Below are 21,087 nucleotides of genomic sequence, written 5' to 3'. Positions count from 1 at the left end.
CTTGTTGTTGGGTGGGGCCAGTCTCTAGGGTGGGCTGCCCGCCCTGGCTGAGCTGGGTTAAATCGGTGCTCTAGCGGGTGGGGCAGACCCCGGGCTAGCAGGCCCCAGGGAGTACTCCAATGGCGTCTGTATCAGCACGCCCACACCAGACCACAACAATGACCGCCGCCAATGTCCCAGTCCCTGAAGAGATCTCACCCCTCACCAAGATGCACTCCGGGCCTATTAGGTGAGTCTCTTTTCACCACAGCACTCTGCACCTTTCTTTCTGGTGATTTTAGGTTGCTTTCTGAAATGGGTGAGTTTGTGCATGGGTCCTTTAAGAGCCAGTTTTAGTTTCTTTGTGAACGGGGTTTTCTGGGGGTACTCCCCAATATTTTAGTAGCAGGCAAAGTCAGATATTATGCCACTCGTCTCGATTGTGCTGGGTCCACAAAGTGCCCACAGCGGGGGCGCTCCCTGGCTCAGGCCCCTGCGCCTCCAGGGAGGGCTGTGTACCTGTGAGCTGTTCCCAGGCAGCCGTGAAGCTGGCGGCTTGTGAAGGCGGCATTTTTCCTCTCCAGAAGGGAGTCTCTGCCTCTTCCACCTCAGTTAGGATTGTCCGTTGTTGCAGGAGTTCCTCTTCTCCAGTTTTCAGTTCTGTCTCAGGGGTAGTTTTTCCACGAGTAGTTGTAAATTGGCTGTGTCTGCGGGAGGAGGTGAGTTCTGAGTCTGCTTACACCGCCATCTTGACTTCTCTCCCTCACTTGCCCCTATTCAAGAAAGTGCATCTTTGGATGTTCACAATAAAGGTTATTCAAATTAATCATTATTTCTTTAATTTCTTGGCCCCCTTGGCTTTTTCTTCTGCATAGATATGTGTAGAAACCTTCACTTCCTTCCTGTCTCCCCAACCTGCCCTTTAGCACCGCGCCGTGAGCTGTGTTGATACATGCCATCGGCACATTCTCAGCTTTATCTCAAAGGCAGTTTCATTTGCTCTCTGCCCCTATTAAGCACTCGGCTCTAGTTCCTCCACCGATTTCAATAGGAAAAGCAGAACAGATATCCCTACAGAATACTGTCATCACCTCATAAGGCCTGCAGCCTGGAACATAAAATACTTCCGATTTCTCAGTTCTCTCTCAGCCCGAGCGGATTACAAGTAGGGCACTTAAAATCAAAAGCCAAGAGGGACCAAACCAGAACTTTGAATGAGAAGTGGAAGCAGAAGCCGTGAACTACTTCCAAATATTGGGAGTTTTAGAGTCAAAAGTCTGAGTGCCCTAGAGAGAACGTGGATCTGATCATCAGAAAGTTCCCAATTACAAAAAGCAGGAAGTTGGCCTATTTTGAAAACATGACTTCACAGCATACAGATTTTGATTGAGCATGATGTGAAATTAAGAAATAAGACAGGGGCCGGCCCAGTGGCGCAAGCGGTTAAGTGCATGCGTTCTGCTGCGGTGGCCTGGGGTTCACCGGTTTGGAACCGGGCACGCACTGATGCACCGCTTGGCAACCCATGCTGTGGCGGTGTCCCATATAAAGTGGAGGAAGATGAGGCATGGATGTTAGCCCAGGGCCAGTCTTCCTCAGCAAAAAAAGAGGAGGATTGGTAGATGTTAGCACAGGGCTGATCTTCCTCACAAAAAAAAAAGAAAAGAAAGAAGACAGAGAAGCTTGGACAGACTGCTCTATTGTTATCTTACCTGCCACCAATAGAGGTACAAAGTATTTCTTCCTTCCAACTCTTCCAGTTCACTAATAGGCCATGTGGTGCTCAAGTAGTAGAAGAGGCAGAATTTTCCACTTCACAGGATTCCGGAATCTCAGATCTGGAGGGAGCCTTGCAAAGCCACCCCCTCAGCACTTCCCTATTGATATGCAGTAAAGGACTCCAATGCAATTTTTTGCTTCAACAGAAGAACAATCTAAAAGTAAGTCAAAATTTTGAAGAAAGTTGCTTGTAAGCACCATTATGATTCACCCTCCTATCTACCATTCTCAGAGTCAAGCCATATCACTGTGCCAGCTTGTCACTTACAGGATGTAGAAGAGAGTCCAACTTTCTCTACCACTCACTGCTCAATCAAGGGAGCAAACTCTCTTTGCCAACGATCTCTCCTTTCTTCTTAACTAATAAAAAGAACAAGAATAGTGAACCTTTACTTTTATAAAGCACCCTGCGTTTAGAAAGCACTTTAACATCCATAATCTTTTCTGCTGGGATAATTGACCACTTTTATCTATTTTCTCTCCCCTTGTGATGGGTGTTCTGCTTTGATCAGCTGGAATTCCCTCATGTCCAGCTCCAGATGAGGCCTATACCACTTCCCCTTCTGTCAGGTTGATTACTTCTTGGTTGCATTGCTTCTAAATATTATGTTTAGAGTCCATTCCTACTTTATGCAACCTGCTGAAATTCCTGCTAGAGAATTACAGTATCCTTAAAATCTAAGACTAAGTTCATTTGCTGCCTCTGAGTGTGAAAAAATAATAATAATAACTAACAATGTGAGACTTCCATCTTTCCTCCCTACCCTAGTGAACAGCCAAAAGGCCTCGCAAATTGGTGAAAGTCACAAATCCCCCTTGGGTCCCTTTCTTCCTATGACAAGAATAATTGGAGGGCCGGCCCTGTGGCGTAGCGGTTAAGTGCGTGCGCTCTGCTACTGGCGGCCCGGGTTCGGATCCCGGGCGCGCACCGACGCACTGCTTCTCGGGCCGTGCTGAGGCCACGTCCCACATACAGCAACTAGAAGGATGTGCAGCTATGACATACAACTATCTACTGGGGCTTTAGGGGAAAAATAAATTTAAAAAAAAAAAGAATAATTGGAGAAGAGAGACAACAAATCAGGAAATATAATCTTCCTAGGCAGATTTTCTGTCTTCCATTAGATCAGACCTCACAAACTCAATGCCTACAGAGGCTAGAGAGCACAGTGAGAGGCTAAGCAGAGTGGGTATGAAATACTAACAGTGGTGGTGATGGTAGTGAACTAGTTAGTGCATGCACAGCTCCCACAACTTCCCCATCTGTTCAGTTCCAGTCAATTGTTGAACAGAAATGCAAGTCCAGGGTATCCAGATCCTTCGATTTTTCATGAGGCTCCCAAAGTCTGGATATTTTAATGTCAAATTTCCAAATTTGTAAATGTTGGCAACTAATTAAAAACATTTCAAAACAATGTGAAGGCCAAGGAAAACATGTCCACAGACCAGATGTGGCCTGTAAGCTGTGGTTTGCAACCTATGTGATAGGCTGAAGAGCTATTTAAAATCACTAAGACAGTTGGGGTGCATAAAGGAGGAAAGAGAAATGGCATAGCCTCCTGGCTTCAGATGGAAGTTTAACAACCTGTGCAGAGGAAAGGTAGGCCACTGGGGAAGCCCTGGGCAAGCAGCCAGCACTGGTTGGCCCAAGCCTTTTGGGTTGACAATTGTTTCACTTTGTCCAAGAAATAATCTCCTTAGAATAAGTTAGGAGATGGAATTGGAAGTCTAATTTAAAGAGCATACCAGTATGAATAGATAAATTAAGTACATGTGTTTCCATTCTAGAGTAAGAAGGTACAAAAGCAAATGGAATTGAGATTTCAGGTCCCAGTTTGTCCAGGAAGGGGAGGTAAACTATGGGAAATTAATGAGTGGTATGTAGTTATTTGGGTGATACTGAAGTGGGGTAAAAGAAAAGGCACAATTATTGGCATAGACCCTGGGGGGAGACAGAGTGGACCCCACAGTAGACACTATCGTGCCCACCTCACCCAGCATCCTTCTCTAGTCACTACTCAGGGTCAACCAGCCTACACTGTTTAAAAGAACAAAAATAATGAGGGCCTCTCTGTCTCCTTGAATTTATCTCCATTGAACAACTGTCCACACCAGTATCCTGGGAACTACAGCTTTGGGAAACATTGTGATGGATTCCTAACACACCAAAGGGAAAGGCCATGTGCACAGAGCTGGGAAATAATATTTGCTAATTTACAGTTATTAATTAAAAGCCCTGTCACCAAGCCAAGCGCTCCAGTTTGATTTTAACGTTTCCCCCAAAGGTCCTTTCCAACTTCTCCAGGGACAGAATTGCAGAGAAGGCAGAGTAAGTGCACAGGGCTTCAGCAAGCAGGCTGGGGAGCAGACAACCTCTTCGGGCTTTGGATTTGCACAAACAATCCTGCCTCCTCAGAGCCGAGACAATGCCCTGCATTCACTGGGATCTCAGGAGCTCCAATGCTGTGCTGAGGGGCAGGAAAAAAACTAGACTTGAATTGAGAATAAATTGGTATTCACTAAATGGCACTTCTGAATTTACTGCAGCCTTCACCTTTGGAGGGAATTGCCAAGGTGCTCATAAAAGGAGAAATGATGAATATTCAGGATGTCTTTTGAATCCATTAGGCAACTGGGGATGAGGTCTCCATATGTAGACTTCTGGTTCTTTCCTTAGGCTGTTAAGGAGACTGCCAAAATGGCCGTCTGCAGGAAGAAATGGACCCCGGGTTTGCCAATGGGGAGAAAGTCTACACGCCAAAGGTCAAGTCCATGGAAATAAACCAGGTTTAGGAGTTTTTGCAAAGGAAGAGATCTATAAATTTTGGATTTCTGGACACAGTGAACGGGAGAACGTGTCTGTCTGTTTGTAGGAACACTGATCAAGACGTAGTAGCAGCCTATTCATCGTACTGTCGGCCTTTGTTTCACGGGATCAGATGTTCTGCGGATCTAATTGTGTTTTCCCACACAGGAAAATCCTAGACAATCTATAGAGGGGCCTCCTGTCCTTTTGTCAGCTGGGTTTACCAGAAGCAGAATTGTTTGTGCATCCCTGAAGACTGCAAACCGTTTGCTCCCCAGTCTGCTCACTTAAGTCCTGAGCACTTGCTCTTGTGGCTTACACAAAGAGGAATTGTGGGCTCTTTGTGCTAAAAAGAATTTTAAGAAATAATTTAGCAAAGACCATCGACTCCCAGGAGTACTGAGCACAGATCAATCAATCTTTAGGAAAAGAGAATTTTTGAAAAAGGATGATGCAAGTCACTTATCATCAGTTTCCTTGCCTTTAAAACAAAGAAGTGGAGTCAGATTTGAAGCAACAAGCATTCACAAAAGCCGTCTGTGCACCGGGCCCTGGGGTGGGGTTCAGCACCCTTCTTGACCTGCAGGTGTTGTTGACACCTTAACAAGGGCGGCATACGTAGAAGTGTGCCTTTAACACAATGTCAAACAGCTACATTAAGGTGCTTTGTCAACTTAGACGAGAGAGTGATTCATTCTGGGAGGGAGGGGAGTTGGGAAGGGAGGAGAATCAGAGATAGAAAATGATTCAGGCAAGGATACATTTGAGCTGAGTCTTGAAGGAGAAGTTCAGCAGGAGGTGAAAAAATGAGAGACAGAATCCCAGATAGAAAGTTTTGCCAAGGTCAAAGCTAGGGGACAGAAAACCTCAAGGAGGAATGGGTGATGGGGTGGAAAAAGCCTCCAATTATTTTGTAGGAAACACACCACTACCCCTCAGGGAGGTCATGTGCCATCCCTATGTTCTAAATCAGGAATCAGAAAATATAGTCATGTATCTCCAAAGTCCCTTCCAGAAGCAACATTCCACGGTTTTGATAATTCTAAGCGACAGGAAAAAGTTGAACTACCCAGGAAAAGCCTTGTACTTAATGGTCTCTAGTCTTTGCTGTTTTATGACCAAAAATGAAATTGGTGGTGGTAGTAGGATTACCACCTGAGCCCCATGTAAGTTGTCCATTATGGTCCATCTTACATGACCTTCCAGTCAGGGAGGACCAGAGCCTGCTCCTGAGGAGCTGGAGTCCTTCCAAAGTGCTTTCTCCGGAGGCCACCAGACCTAAGAATGCATGGATGCCATGGATGCCAGGTTCTGCTTCCACAGTGGTGACCTTCATTCTCACACACTGCAGAATTTTCTGTCATTCTCTATTCCCTCCATTGTTTCTGCTCTCTCATGTGTCATGGAAGAGTCTGGGGACAGAAATAAATAAAAAACCAGAAACAAAAAAAAATCTTTATGTGAGCAGCTACCTGGTTTCATCTTATCTGTACAACAACGATGGGAGGTCTGAATAAGACAGATGAGAAAGCTAAGGCCTAGAGAGGTGAAGTGACTGCTCCAGTTCCCAGAGCTGGTCAAGGCAGATCTGACACCCATCCAGTCTCATTCTCCTTCTGCCCTCAAACATACTCAAACTTGCCATCCCTCAAAGCAATAGCTGAATTAATAGAAAAATATTCCAAAGAGGCACTAATAAATAGCAACATCTAGTTTATGTCAGATATCATGAAGAATTAGAGCATGAACGGAAATATGAATACTGTATTATAAATGTTAAAACAGTGGAGTCCATCATGATATGGCACATTGTTAAATAGGTTAGATATACTATAACTTAAAAGGTATCTGTTGTACCCTAAAAGTCCAATATGACATACTAAAAGCATGATTCCAAAAAGAAAAAAATTTATAAATTAGGCTTTATCAAAGTTAGAAACTTTTGCTCTGCAAAAAGCATTGTTAAGAGAATGAGAAGACAAACCACAGAGTTGGAAAAATATTTGCAAGTCACACGCTCTGATAAAAGACTGGTATCCTGAATATGTTTTTTAAAAGAAACTCTTGGGGCCAGCCTGGTGGCATAGTGGTTAAGCTTGTGGGGTCCACTTCAGCGGCCCGGGGGTCGCAAGCTCAGATCCCAGGCAAAGACCTATGTACCGCACATCAAGCATGCTGTGGCAGCATCCCACGTACAAAACAGAGGAAGATTGGCACAGACGTTACCTCAGCAACAATCTTCCTCAAGCCGAAAAAAAAAGAGGAAGATTTACAATAGATGTTAGCTCGGGGCCAATCTTTCTCACCAAAAAAAGAAAAAAGGAAACTCTTAAAACTTAACAACAAGAAAACAAACAACCCAATTATCATCAGGGAAATTCAAATTAAAACCACAATGAAATACCACCACAAACCTATAAGGATGCCACGCACACAAAAAAATAAAATAAAACTCACAATTCCAAATGTTGGAGAGGATGAGAAACAACAGCAGCTCTCATTCATCTAATGGGAACGCAAAATGGTAGAGCAACTTTGGAAAAGTTTGGCAGTTTCTTACAAAGTTAAATGTACACTTACTATAGAGCCCAGTGATTCCAGTCCTAGGTATTTCCTCAAGTAAATTGATAACTAATGTTTAGATAAAAATCTGAATGTGAATGTTTATGGCAGCTTTATTCATAATTTCCAAAAACTGGAGACAATCTAGAGGTCCTTCAACATGTGAATGGATAAAATAAACTGTGGTATATCCATCCAATTAGATACTACTCAGCAATTAAAAGGAACAAACTATCAATTCACATAACACCATGAACAAATCTTAAATATATTTTTAATTGAAGGAAGCCAATTCCAAAATGCTACATGTTGTATGATTCTACTTAACATCCTGGAAAATGGTAACTATAAGGATGGAAAAGAGATCAGTGATTACCAGGGGGTGGTGAAGGGGTATTGACTATAAAGGAGCATACAAGGGAATTTTAGGATATTTGAAATGCTCTTTATGGTACTTTGGAGGTGGAAAAATGACTCTGTGAATTTATCAAACTTCATAAAACTGTACAACACAAAGAGTGACCTGCACTATGTGAAAATTTTATAAAAATCAACCAGGATGTTCAGGAGAACCCAGGGATAATGTAGATTATGACAAGTAAATTTAACTATATTACAAATGTATGACAAAGCTTCATTGAAAGGGCTGGGAAAAAGGAAACTTAGCTGAGAAACTTTGAAAAACAGTGTTTTGACTGCATACTGTAAAGTTAGAGGCAAAAACAAACTGTACGTTAACACTCTACTCATTGTTTCTCATAGGCGTACAAGTCAACAATTTTGGAACTACTTTACATGTACATTAGGGTTGAACAACTAAGTAAATATAATGTATATAACGAGACCCAGATTTCTCACTGTCAGAAAAAGAAATTACAAATAAACAACAAGGGGAAGTCTACAATAAATCCTGTGATACTGCCTGCATTAGAATCAGAGATATCAGTATGAACTCGTGTTTAGTACATTTACAGAGAAAGAGATACAGAAATAAATATAGACGCCTGTATACACGAGTATATTTACAAGGTCTCTTGACTCAGAGGTGCTAGAAGCAGTGACACCCCAGAAGCAATGAGCACACCTAGTGCCCAGATCTTTATTTCTAAATATCATTTTCCAATAAAAAGAACCAGGAATCCTTGGAGAAACAACTGAGTCTAAAACTGGGGCAGAGAAAATACAAGATGAGCCTGGTGTGTCTCACAGAGCCAAAAAGCCAAAAAGAGCTAAAAAGTTAAAAATAAAATAAAAGGATAGGAGCATATCAAAAGGACACAGAAGCCCACCTCAAAGAGCTCCCAATGAACAAAGCTGGAACAATTTGAGCAAACAAGTAACAATAGTATTGGATTTTAACCTAAAGAATAAAATAAATATCCACACGTCCATGTTGATAAATGATATGTTTAAGATATATATTTATAATTAATAAATAAATGATAAAGTAAATAAATAAATGAAGAAAGTAAGGACAAATCTTCCTGATGGTGAGCTCAAATTAATAAATGTAGAAGGAATGAGGAAAATAGAAAATCACCTCTAGAACATAGTAACAGTTGCTGCAGCTAAGGTCCACTGGTGCACGCTAAAATTAGTGAGAGAAACTTTAAGAAGAAACAGGATAGTGCGGAGCCTCAAAGTATCTCCAAAAATTATTTACTAATTACTATGGTGGTTTTAACATATGTCCACAAATTCTTTGGTACTCCTCATTCTAGAAAAGAAGCTTAATTCCCTTCCCTTTGAATGCGAGCTGGAGTTATTAACTCACATCTAACAAATAGAACATAAAAAGGGAAAACTAGCAAATTTACAGTGGAGAAATCTGGCAGATACCACCTTAACCAAGTAATCAAGGCTAACGTCACCAGTAAAACAAAAATAAAATAAAATAAATCATGTTGATATTATGTATCCCCTGGTATGGTGCAATGAGAAGGGCATTTCACCTCTGGTGTATTCTTCCCAAACATTCATAATCCCAGTCTAACTACGAGATAACATCAGACAAAGGCAAATTTAGAGACAATCTACAAAATACTTGAGAAAAGTTATCAAAAGTGTCAAGGTCATTAAAGATAAGGAAAGACCAAGAAGCTATCACAGATTGGAAGAGGCAAAGGAGACATGAGAACAAAATGCAACATGGGAGCCTGGACTGGATCCTGGAACAGAAAAACATTATTAGAGAAATTAAATGAAGTCTGTAGTTTAGCTATTAGTACCGTACTGATGTTAATTTCTGAGTTTTGATAAATGTACCAGGGTTATGTAAGATGTTAGCATTAGGGGAAGCTATGTGAAGAGCATACAGACACTTTCAACACTATCTTTCCACTCTTATTTTATTTTTTTCAAAATAAAAAGTTTTTTCTTACATCTAAAATAATATCATCAGCCTCCATTGTGGTTGGTAATCTTCTCTCCCAAGGCCAAGGTTATGATCAATTTCCCACAACACCATTATGGAAATGTTGTGGAACAAAAAAGAGAACAAAAGGGAAATGCCTTGGAGAAAGAGGAAAATAAAAAAGCAAAGAAATGCTAAATAAGTTTGGAAGAGAAAAGAAAAAATGGAAGGAGTGGTGCTACCTCCCACCTTGAATCCCAACAAGCCACCCATACTGGCATTGCCATTGTTACTCTCCATCATTCCACTCCCCTCTCCCATCACCATATTATTAGGGCACAGGCTAAGCTGCCATAACAAAAGCACTGACAAATATAAAGTTTAGATAAGATTGGAGCTGATTTTTCTCCCATTTTGCAGGGCAGAAGTAGGTAGTCCTGTGTTTATAGTGTGACCCTGCTATCTTCTACATGGTTTTTGTCTCTGGGTTCAAGCTAGCTGCTCCAGTTCCCACCATCTTCCAACTATTAAGAAAGGATGAAAAGGCAGGGCACCTCAGGCCCCGCCCTTGGCACGGTTTTCTTCTGCTCATATCCCATTGGCCAGAAATAAAACACATGGCCTGACCAAGGTTGCAAAGGATGCTGGGAAATGTAGTCTCTAACTGGGCAGCCATGTGCTCAGCAGTTCTGCTACTAAAGAAGGAAAACATTGGTTTTGGTGGACAAGGAGCAGTCTCTGCTGTTACCTCTAATCCAGAATCGTTTCACCAAATTGTGCCATGCATTGCTGGGAGATTTTCAGTTTATTTAAGGTGAAGACAAAAGCACAGTCTTCAATTTGACAGAAGAAAATTAAGTTTTATAGAAGGCAATATATGACATTATATTGGGGGCATGGCATGAGTGGAACACTGTGCCACAGATTGAATTTATCTAGGGAGAACATTTGAACAACCAAAGGCAGAATCCCAGTGTGGCAGAATGTTTGGGAAAATGGCCACAATTCTCCACTCCTTTCCTTACCTCTAGCCCTTTGCAATGTGACTTTGCATCTCCTCCTACCAAGAGAGTCTATTTCCCTACCTTTTGAACCTGGACTTTCCTCGTGACTTGCTTCATTCAATAAAATGCAGCAGAAACGACACTATGCCAAGTCTAAGCCTAGGCTCCAGGAAGCCTTGGGCACTTCTGCTCTTTCTCATGGAATGCTCCCACCATGTGAACAAGCTCAGGCCAGCCTGCTGAAGGATGGAGACCACATGGAGCAAAGACAAGTCATGCCAGCTGAGGCCGCCCTATCCCAGCCAGCCCCTAGCTGACCTGGCAGCTGACTGCAGATAGATGAGGAGCCCAGCCAAGATCAACTGAGCCTGACTCAGATCTTCAGAACTGTTCAGCTAACCAGACTTGTGAGCTAAATAAGTGGTCATTATTTTAAAGCCACTAAATTTGGGGGTAGCTTGATATGCAGCAATAGCCACCTAATGAAACTGGCATAGCTCAACTCTTAATGAATGGGCTGATGATTAGAGAGACTAAGAAAAAGAGTCAGAGAGCTTCAAGGAAAACCAGGAGAGTGAATCACAGAGACCAAAGGAGAAGTTTCAACATTAAGGAAGTGGTCCTCAAGCAAGATGAGGCCTAAGAGAAAGATAACTTTTTAGGACAACAGAAATAATAATTGAAACACCATTTAGGAAATGAATACACAAGTAGAAACAGCTAATATAAACTTCCCATCAATAACAGGAAATTCAATTCCTCCTTTTGCTTAAACACACACCCCTACACTGCTGTATACCTTTCAGGCACGAGAATTTAACTTATAACTCATTCTGAACAAAAGACACATGAAACTCACATGACCCTAGGACCCTCTTCTGGAAGACAAGTCCAAGGAGCTTCTGCTCCCTCATGTGAGTTGCAGGCTAACTTATATTAGCCCACTATCTTCATAACTTCGCAATATGTCCTTAATCCTTCTCATTACTCTCATGTTCTTGTCATCCTGGCCCACTCCTCCTCTCTTTTCCTTATTTATTTTTCTTTTCCTTTTATTTCCCTGAATTATTATATTCATGTGTCTGAACCACACACTTGTCTCTCTCCTTTCCCCCAGCCCATCCTTTATTCCTCAACTTCTACGTACAAGATATTTGGAGAACCAGATCTTTCCGCTCCACATCACCAAGGAGTTGCCTGAGAGTCCAATAGTCCCAAAGCCTGATCATCACCCTCCAGGCCTCCAGAGGAACAGTTGCAAAGTCAGGGAAGCTGGCCTGCTACTTGGATGAGTGAAATTTTTTTCTCTGGCCACAGTCTATCCAGGTATCCTCTGCGTGTGTATGTGTGTGTGTGTGTGTGTGCGTGCATGTGCACCAGGTGCTACAGAGGGACTCCGCCAGATCATGGGCTTCAGGAAAGGTAAGCTCTAGGTATAGGTGGTTTATTATGCAGCAATAGCCATCTGATAAAACCAGTGGAGACTCTGATTTGGATTGACCTGGAAGGATGAGTCCTTTTGGAGACAATGACATGCGGTAATGAGAAGCACAGCCTTTGGAGTCAGCCCTGGATTCGAGTTACAGCCTTGCCACTTACTAACAGTATGTTCTAGAACTTAACCTCTCAAAGCTTTGGGTCCCATTGAGGGTATTATGCTAAGCAAAATAAGTCAGATGGAGAAAGACAAATACCATACATTGCACTCATATGTGGAAGATAAAATAAATAAATAAATAAATAAATAAATAAATAAATAAATAAATAACAAAAACATAGACACAGAGAACAGATTGGTGGTTACCAGAGGGGAAAGGGAGTAGGGGATGGGTGAAAGGGGTAAAGGGGAATATGTGTACAGTGACAGGTGGAAACTACACTTTTGGTGGTGAACACAATGTAGTCTATACAGAAGTTGAAATATAATGACCTACATGTGAAATTTATACAGTATTATAAACAAATGTGACCTCAGTAAAAAAAAATCTTTACGTCCCTTATCTATAAAATCTTGTTAATAATAATTACTACCTTGAAAAGTTGATATAAGCATTACAAGATGTTAAATTAACCAGAGCATCAGTTTTATGTCAGAGTCAGAGATAATGTAAGATCGTCCAACAGCACCTAGCACATAGGGGGCCTCAATACAGGCTATTATTGTCATCCCATCTTGAACCTCACAGGCTTGCCCTGCTGGCCTGGCTAGACTCTCTAATACCCGGTGTTGAGCCTTCCCATGCCCCATACCAGCCAGTTTACCACTTGTAATGCCAATTGGGCTTGATTTCCTCCAATCATCTCCTTCCCAGCTCACTGGGCCAAGGTCAGCCCATGCCCTGGCCTCTCCTGGTCAGCCTCATCCTGAGAGTTAACCAAGCCAGGCCTGCATGTGTCTTAATGAAGCAATTGTTTCCTCAAAGTGATTCTCTCAATACATGGAGTAAAATTGCAATGCCAATTGGGGAAAAAAGGGGAAATGCGTAAGAGGACATGGCATAGTGACAAGCACATTCAAGGCCATAAATATGTAACAATTGCTTTTCTCATCCAATTCTCCTATTTTGAAACTTTCCTGGAAGGGACCTGGTATTATTAGGCATTATTACGAGACAGAGCCTTTTGAATTATTCACCTAGTCACATGGGGATTCACGTAAGACTGACAACCAGCAAGGAAGATTACGTCATTCTCCAGGACAGAGGAAAGAAGGGGGAGGAAGGGGTTCTGAGCAAGAACGGAAGTGGGGGGAGGGGTATTTCAAATACCTCTCAGTGAATCATTGTGCTTTCAACAGCCTAAAGTTACACTTAACTCAGGCTTACTAGTAACCAATTACTTCATGAGTTGCACAGTAATATTTAAATCCTATCTTTCTAATCCCTAATTGGCTAGATAGCTGCAAAACCAGATTATAGCAGTGAGGAAAAAACATACACACGCATAAGCAATGTCACACCAGATCACCTTTCTAGCCAAACATTCCCTATATAATTTGTATACCTCTTATGTTTTTGCTGCTCCACAGGTTACTGGGGATTGGATAGGGTGCAAAGAAAATGCAGGTGCATTGCTGTTGTATATTGGGCATCCCTACACAGAGCAAGTCCCATCCCAGCCTCTGCACCACAGCTCACATTGGCTGATCCCACCCCTGTGCACCTCATTGCATATGCAGCTGCACCTGCCCTGTACCGTCCCAGGGAGCTGGTTGGGGAGGAGGATCCCTCTGGCAGCCACTTGGAAACTTCAGTCCACAAGATGAGTCTCCTCTCTATTCATCCTCTTGGGGATGCAGTGAGCCCAAGAACACATTGAGGGGCAAGGCTATAGACTTGATGCCACCTGCACTTTCTCCGGGGAGCTGGTCTCTCTCTGCCCATCTCAGAGGAATGATCTGCTGCCACCACCTCCAGCCAGATTTCCCTGCACAACCCCTAGATTTCCATCCTTGCCAGATCCTGATGGGGTCTGCAGAACTGGCTGCTCCCATTCTCTCTCTCTCCCTCCCTCCCTCCACTCTCTCTCTCTCTATGTCACTCTCTCTCTGTCTTTCATTCTCTCAGATAGATAGATAGACAGACAGGCAGATAGATACTAGAGATAGAGTTCTGCATTGACATCACATTTTTGCTGAAAAAAATTGTTTACTGTCTTCTCCTTGCCTTCAGGATGGAGCCTACATTGCTCAGCCTCTGCAGTCTGCCTTTACTTGCTGGCCCTGGCCCCCAATCCCTGTGTCGAGCCCACATGACTCCATTCTGCCCCCAGGAGCATCCTCCAATCAAAATATTATCACCCTTGGGCCGGCTCCGTGGCTTAGCGGTTAAGTGCACACGCTCTGATGCTGGCGGCCCGGGTTCGGATCCCGGGCGCGCCCCGAGGCACCACTTCTCCGTCCAACGCGAGGCCGAGTCCCACGTACAGCAACTAGAAGGATGTGAACCTATGACATGCAGCTATCTACTGGGGCTTTGGGGGGAAAAAATGAATAAATAAAATCTTTAAAAAAAAAAAAAAAAATATCATCACCCTTCCCAGCCAGAAGCAAGGTGATAAAGGGTTCTCTTCCCATCACAAGGGCCCTTCCAGAGGTTTTGTTTCCCATCCAGAAGCATATTTCTTCCCTGGTTACTGGCCATTGATGACTTCATACATGTGTTCATTTATTTATTCACTCATTCAATATGCATGAATTGGGCACCACTGGAGCCGAGCCAGGCCTTGTGCTAGAGCTAGTGACTCTCATGTGCTCAAAACCATGTGGATTTTTCTCTTTAAACCACAACAGCACAACCATATCACAATATCACAGTGCAATAGTCATTGCATCTGTCTAGTAGGAATGACAGTCACACAGCAATAGAGGGCTTTGCAGACACCTCACAGCCCCCAAAGATGAGATTGTAGGTGTGGAGTGTGTAGATGTCACCTCTTAGAAGTTCACTCTGATAACACACAGCTTCTTCCTCTTCATCCTGTGCAAGAATGTCTTCTTGCCCACCAGCCTCACAAACTAAACGTGAATTGATGCAGAAGTCAGTCTGGGAGACCCCCTTCCTCGGAGCTGTTGGAGGCTGTGTCAGAACCCGGTGAGTTAAGGCTGGTTAGGTTATTGTAAAAGGTGGGGCAATGTTACCTGCCTGCCCAGAGCATTCAGCACCTGGGTGGCTTGAAATTGCAGACCCTTCACAAACAGAACAGCAGCATCCCCAAAAGAACTCTCCAGAGGCAGGCTGAGTGAGGAACACAGATGAGCTGCAGCCGCCTAGGGTTGGCGCGTTAGAAATTTCCAAGTGTTTCATTTCATTTCATTTCATTTCTGTTTTATGATATAGCGCAGTGCTTACTGGGAAATTGGGTAAAGCTAAACCATATTTTACTTTTTGCTGGCCAGCACTTAGATCCTGAAGGTAAAACATTTTGTCTCTGAATTCTGGGGAAACAAAATACTCATTACCCTACATTTTCAGGGCCCATGGGCTAGTGTTTGGGTACTGGCGCAGGGAGGCAGCCAGTGGGAGAGAAGATGGAGGTTCCAGTGAGCAGGCTTTGCCAGCCTTCAAGCATTCATACAAACAGTCAGACCAGGACCCACCTGCCCCCTACCATCGCCGCCACCACCATCAACTCCAAGTCTTCCACACTCTTGCTGGCCTTCTTGTGGTTTTAAGGGAGCCCTTGATTCTAATTTTCAGCTGACTTCATGTGTAAAAACGTTGGGGAGGGGATCCTTAATAATGATGAATACTGGCAGTTGCTAATGCTTTAAAGTTTGCAAACTTGTCACATACTCTATCCCATTTACTATGCACTGTACTTCTGTGAGCTAGAAATAATCCTCCCTTCGCCACCATTTTCCAGGTGAAAAAATGGGGCCCAAGTCTCCATTGACTTGCTAAAGGTCTTGTACTAGGAAGTAACAGCTGAGAGAGTGTCAAATTCAGGGCCTTGCTACAAAGGGGTCTGCTTGAGCACCCATTCCAATCTCCACTACGTACAGTGGTCCTGTGAGGCTTATTTCTGAGGTTCCTATTCAAATTGTGCACCCTAATCTACCCTTGTTCCTAGCCAAATAATTTCACTCTCTTTTAGAGAAATAAAACCTGCCTTCTCCCCACCATGCTCACAGACCACACACATTTTCCAGTTGGCCCTTGCAGTGGGGAAGCTTGTAGCACTGAAGTCTATGTTGGAGTTTTAAATGCTGGCGACCTAGGAAAACAAAAAAGACAAACTTTACAATTAGAAGGGAATCTCTCCCAATTCTGTCCTCCTCAAGTTAATTCTAATCTTTCTTCTACTTTTTGTTTTACTTTAAATGGAAATAGTACATATACCACACACGAGTTTCCAACAAATGGAAAACAAACAGCTGATGAAAAATTTCTGAGGTTTTTCCCAGCTGAACAAAATAAAAAGTGGACTAGAAGCTCCAGAGAGGTTTAGCTTGCTTGACATTTTCAAAGTCTTATCAAAATCATTCACCAGGCTTTCCTCTGAACCTCTGACCCAATTTTCACCAAATTCCCTAAAGTTCCTCACTTAGGTCACTAATTTCTTCCACATCTTGTCCCCAGCCCCACCTCCTCTTTCCTTGGTCATCCCTTGCTTGTCTACAATAGTGTGGCTTATTGTTTGTTAGGTTTATGGTCTAATCTAAAATCTGGGGGTGACGAGGCTGTTGTCCACTCATGTGCTAATGGGTCATATCTTGGCAAAGACAACAGGCATCTAATTATATTATGAACATGGCTTTTATTTTTCTTGAGGCACATTTACAATTGCTATGGCTCTTTCAAGACACGACGCTGCCCTTCCTGGCTTGTGTGACCTTGAGAAAGCCTCTTGTCCTCTCTCTAAACTCCAATGAAAGAAACATAATAATAAATACCTACCAGAGTTTTTGAGTAGGAAAGATGAAATAACATATATAAAAGAGTTTTGAAAACAGAGCTATAAAACATTTTTTTCAAAAAACAACTCAATATTTTATCGCTGTCTCTCTTTCCTTGTCAGTAAAATGGCGATATTGAATAGTACTTTCCTCATAGAATTATTGGGAGAATTAAATGAAATAACACAGGGAAGGGGCTTAGTTCCATGCTTAGCACATAGTAAGTGCTCGAAAATGTTAGCCAGTAGCAGCTGCGGCCACATTTTCAAACCCTGTGTGATCAGGAAGACAGATATGGCCATCCCAATCTTACAGCTGAGGAAACTGAGGTTTGAAAGGTCAAGGAGACTCAGGCTACACTTGCAGCTTTGACCTTTCATGCCTCATTGGAAATTTATACCCATATGGCTGGTTAGTAGCAGATACCCAGTGGTTGGTAGGTAACGTTAGTAGATTTTTCTATTTTGAAAGGATAAGTGGGGAGCAGCAGTCTCCTGGCTTCTCTGGATCCATATAAGAATTTACCATCCCTATCTGGGTTGTTGTCTCATCAGCAGCTGCAATTCAACCAGATGTTCATGAGAAAAGCAAATTAGAGAAATTAGAGAAAATGAAGAGAATAGAGGGGAAGGAGACAATCATCGCTTTTACTTTTGATCCTCATTTATAAACAGTTCAAGAAACACAGGAAAAAATGGTGGTGAGGTTTAGTGACAAACACTGAAACTCCAGACTTTCAGTACAGAAATACCAAATAGGTCACTTTCGAGACTTTTGAAAGCTTCCAATTATTTCCTAGTTTAGGTCCACAAAGGAGCCGACCCTAGCACATGAGTGGCAGTGGGAAAGGGGTAGAAAAATCCTGAAGACTCCAACCAGTTCTGTGGACACGATCTTACCGCAGGTCGTGGCGCTTCTTCGGGTAGAAAGAACAAGTCTCCCCAGGAAAGCCTCTTACCATCCAGCTTTAGTTTGTCTGAAAAGAAGAAGGGAAAAAAATAACACAAGTCTTCAGCTAAGAACACCAGTTAGGGAATTAAAGAGCTGGGCACACAATAATTTTAAGTCACGTCAGAGGAGATTTAAATAGCACAGATCAGCAGAAAAAAATGGGGAAACCTCCAGTACACTGACTTCATTGATACCCCATTTATCAGCAATTACTGACTCCATTAAAGGGCGAGTTTACAACAGAAAGAGAAGCAGAGCCTAAAATATGTCCCAGCAGATGGAGGGAGAGTGTCAGTGATGCCGTATTTCAAAGGCATCTGCGATGTTGTTATCATTGAACGTGGAGTCAGAGAGGCAGCAAAAAAACAGCGGCCTGAGAGCCAGCAAATGATTTACTTGACCCTGGATGGGTAGAACTGACAGCAAAAACCTCATTAATTCCTCAGGTCACTCTGGAAGACATTAATTTGGTTTGGACTCACGACGAGAGGAGATTTTCCAGACATACACTAGGAATTATGAAATCTCCATGGCCGGAGAAAGTATGTCCAAATCACTTTTTGCATAAATCAAGCTGACTTTCTGAAGAAGGATAATATGCTTAATCAAGGGAGTTATGGAACTTCTTGTGCTTATTAGACAGAAAATATAACAGTATTTTATTTGGTTATCTGTTCTGGGAGAGAGACTTTTTTTTCCTCTTTAAACTAGTCTTCTCCTACCAGCGTGGAAGAGATCCTTTGTAAGAGCTGAAAGAAACTAGACGTGTAAATAATTTCTCCACACAAAAATAGCTTTTCTTTTCTTTTCTCTTTCTTTCTATTTTCAAGTGGGCACGTGCATCGTGTGGGCATCTCCTCCAAGTCCCAGCCAAGTCACCAGCTCACTTCCCCTCCTTGTCTGCCTTCATTCTCTATCCAGAGCTTTCTCAATACTTCTCACTCTCTATAAATAACAATCACCAGTGACTGGTGGTTTTATTCTGTATATTTTGGTGGCCTGGGCCAAAATTAAGAAGTTTGGAACCAAGGCAACTTGGGTTGAAATGCTAAGTGTATAATCCTAACCAGAAAATCCTCTCTGTTCTCTCTCCAAGTCTACGCACAAACGCACACAGGGAGAATTAGAGTTCTCTGATCCCCAAAAGGACTCATTTCTAATTCTGTGTAATTTAATGGCCTTTAAGCTCTTTGACATCCTCAGAAACCCTGCTTCTTTGTCTCATTATTAACTGAGGAAGAAAAAGGTGTGGAGTATTTTGGAGGGAAGAAAAAAAGTTGATTAAATCCAGAACGAAGCAGTCAGTTGGGTTATTTACATCAGTGAATCGCTTCGTTTTAGGGACACTGACAGACAGATCAAGTTATTTAAACTGGTCACGAGAGAGAGCGAGAGATTGAGATGGAAATGCTGCTAGGCAATGAGCTTATACCCAAGCGTCTGAGGCATAAGCCGCAAGCCCCCTTTCCCGATGATATCTTCTCTTGTAAAAGTTGCATTCATCATGTTTAAAGCAAGGTTATCTCTGGCTGAAGAGAACATGCATTAGTACATTTTACTCATTCAACACTGAACACTCCCTATCAACAACCGTCTGCTTAAAGGGGACGAGGCGAACAAGAATTAATCACAGGAAGAGACAACTTAAGGGAGTTGGGCTATAAAATGGAATTCATTAGTAAGCCATAAAGTATTACTGCTTTAACCAGCCTTTCCCTGGACTCTGCTTCCTCTGCCCTGGGACTGCACTGACTCGCTCACCTGACAACCGAAAGCCATCCCCACTCTCTTTGCAGGCCCCCCCCAATCCTCTTCCCGCTGAGAAGAGAGGACAGAGAGCTTACCAGTGGGGGCGGGACCAGAGGGTCTCCGGCTACACAAACTCCTGGACAAATATGGAGTTGGAGCCTAGAAGAGTCCAAGTGGGCCAGAAATCTGCACATTCCACGTCCTCTTCTCACCCCACCTGCTGGCTTGGAACTGTGTAAGCTCTTCTCATAGGGCACTGTCACAACTGAGACAGAAAAACATCCTGCTGACAAACATGAGATCTGGATTCTGCAGATCTGGGTTCACCAATTACAGCCGTTCTCAGCTGAGTGACCTTGAACAAGTCACTTGACTTCTCTAAGCCTGAGTTCCCTCAACAGCAAAACGGAGATAATGATGGTACCCTGCAGAAGGGGAGAGTGAGGATGAAATGAGATAAAGAAACCATCATTGCACTTCCTGGACACCAGCATAAACAAGACACCCCTAAGGAGATGTTGCCTTTTGTAATAACGTGTTCTTGCTTGTTTCTGTTCAATTGTAAAAAATAATTTTCCTGTCTATCTCCTGTTACTTTAATTTGATTAAAAGTGTTTTGAGGTTTTTTTTCTATTTTTTGCATATTCCTTTCTCCTAATCCTCACCAGCATATACATTCACCGGGACCCAATATACGTTGGGGTGGGGTTTTTTTGAGGAGGTTTGGCATGGATGTTAGCTCAGGGCTGATCTTCCTCACAAGAGAGCAAAAAACACTCAACTTTTTCATCCCTTAATCTCATATTTGAAGGATGTTCAAATTCTTTCATGATAAAGCAGAGGATGGAGGGAGGCAGTATAGCAGAATTCTCTCCCTCTTGATTTCTTCCTTAAGTAGCCTGAAATTACTCATCCAATGGCATTGGCTATACAGAGTGCTGAACATTAGTTTTTATTCTCGGACGATGAAATATTAGGGAAAAGAAAAAAAAAATCTATGCATCTCAAATTAGCCTTCTCAAAGCTCTTGGAATATATCAACCCTACATCAATGATACCCGAGCTGCTACTTTTAAAAGCAGTATAATCAAACTGAAAAATCAGTTAACTTCACCATGCAGAAGACTTAAAAGCAAGAGCTTAATCAGAGAATTTAGGGGCAGGTTCTTCCTTAAGGCCAGCATTAACATAGTAAATACACTTTGGGGGGATGTTAAAAGTCTCCCAGCATCTGAGTCCACTTCTGCACGAGGTGGTATCAAAAGACATAAGCTCAGCCAACCCTTAACATTTCTGCACATAGCTGAGTAGTCTTAAGTAAATTGATTAATATCTCCAAGCTTTGGTTTCTCATCTAAAAATAAAACAGTTTGCCTTATACACAGGATTAAATAAGCCAATATATGCAAAGCACCCATTTCTTAGTAGGGCCTTCAATATATGGCTGTGTGGTGGTGTGTTGGTGGTGGTACTGTGTAGTATTGCAAGATTTATTAATAATATATGA

The 21,087-nt window shown here is 42.5% G+C and overlaps 1 long non-coding RNA gene across 1 annotated transcript; it reads left to right on the top strand.

The window, feature by feature from the left end:
* The first annotated feature begins 121 nt into the window (after nt 1-121).
* On the top strand, nt 122-14,508 carry LOC147912354 (uncharacterized). Its single transcript, XR_015550019.1, has 3 exons — nt 122-229; nt 11,601-11,809; nt 14,155-14,508. It is a non-coding gene; the product is annotated as an uncharacterized LOC147912354 (long non-coding RNA).
* The last annotated feature ends 6,579 nt before the right edge of the window (nt 14,509-21,087 follow it).

This window comes from Ceratotherium simum, chromosome 36, assembly GCF_057802395.1.
Source record: "Ceratotherium simum simum isolate JZ-2026a chromosome 36, ASM5780239v1, whole genome shotgun sequence".
Lineage (NCBI taxonomy): Eukaryota > Metazoa > Chordata > Mammalia > Perissodactyla > Rhinocerotidae > Ceratotherium > Ceratotherium simum.
Note: the sequence above shows the minus strand (reverse complement) of the source record. Positions and strands in the feature narration are given on the sequence as shown.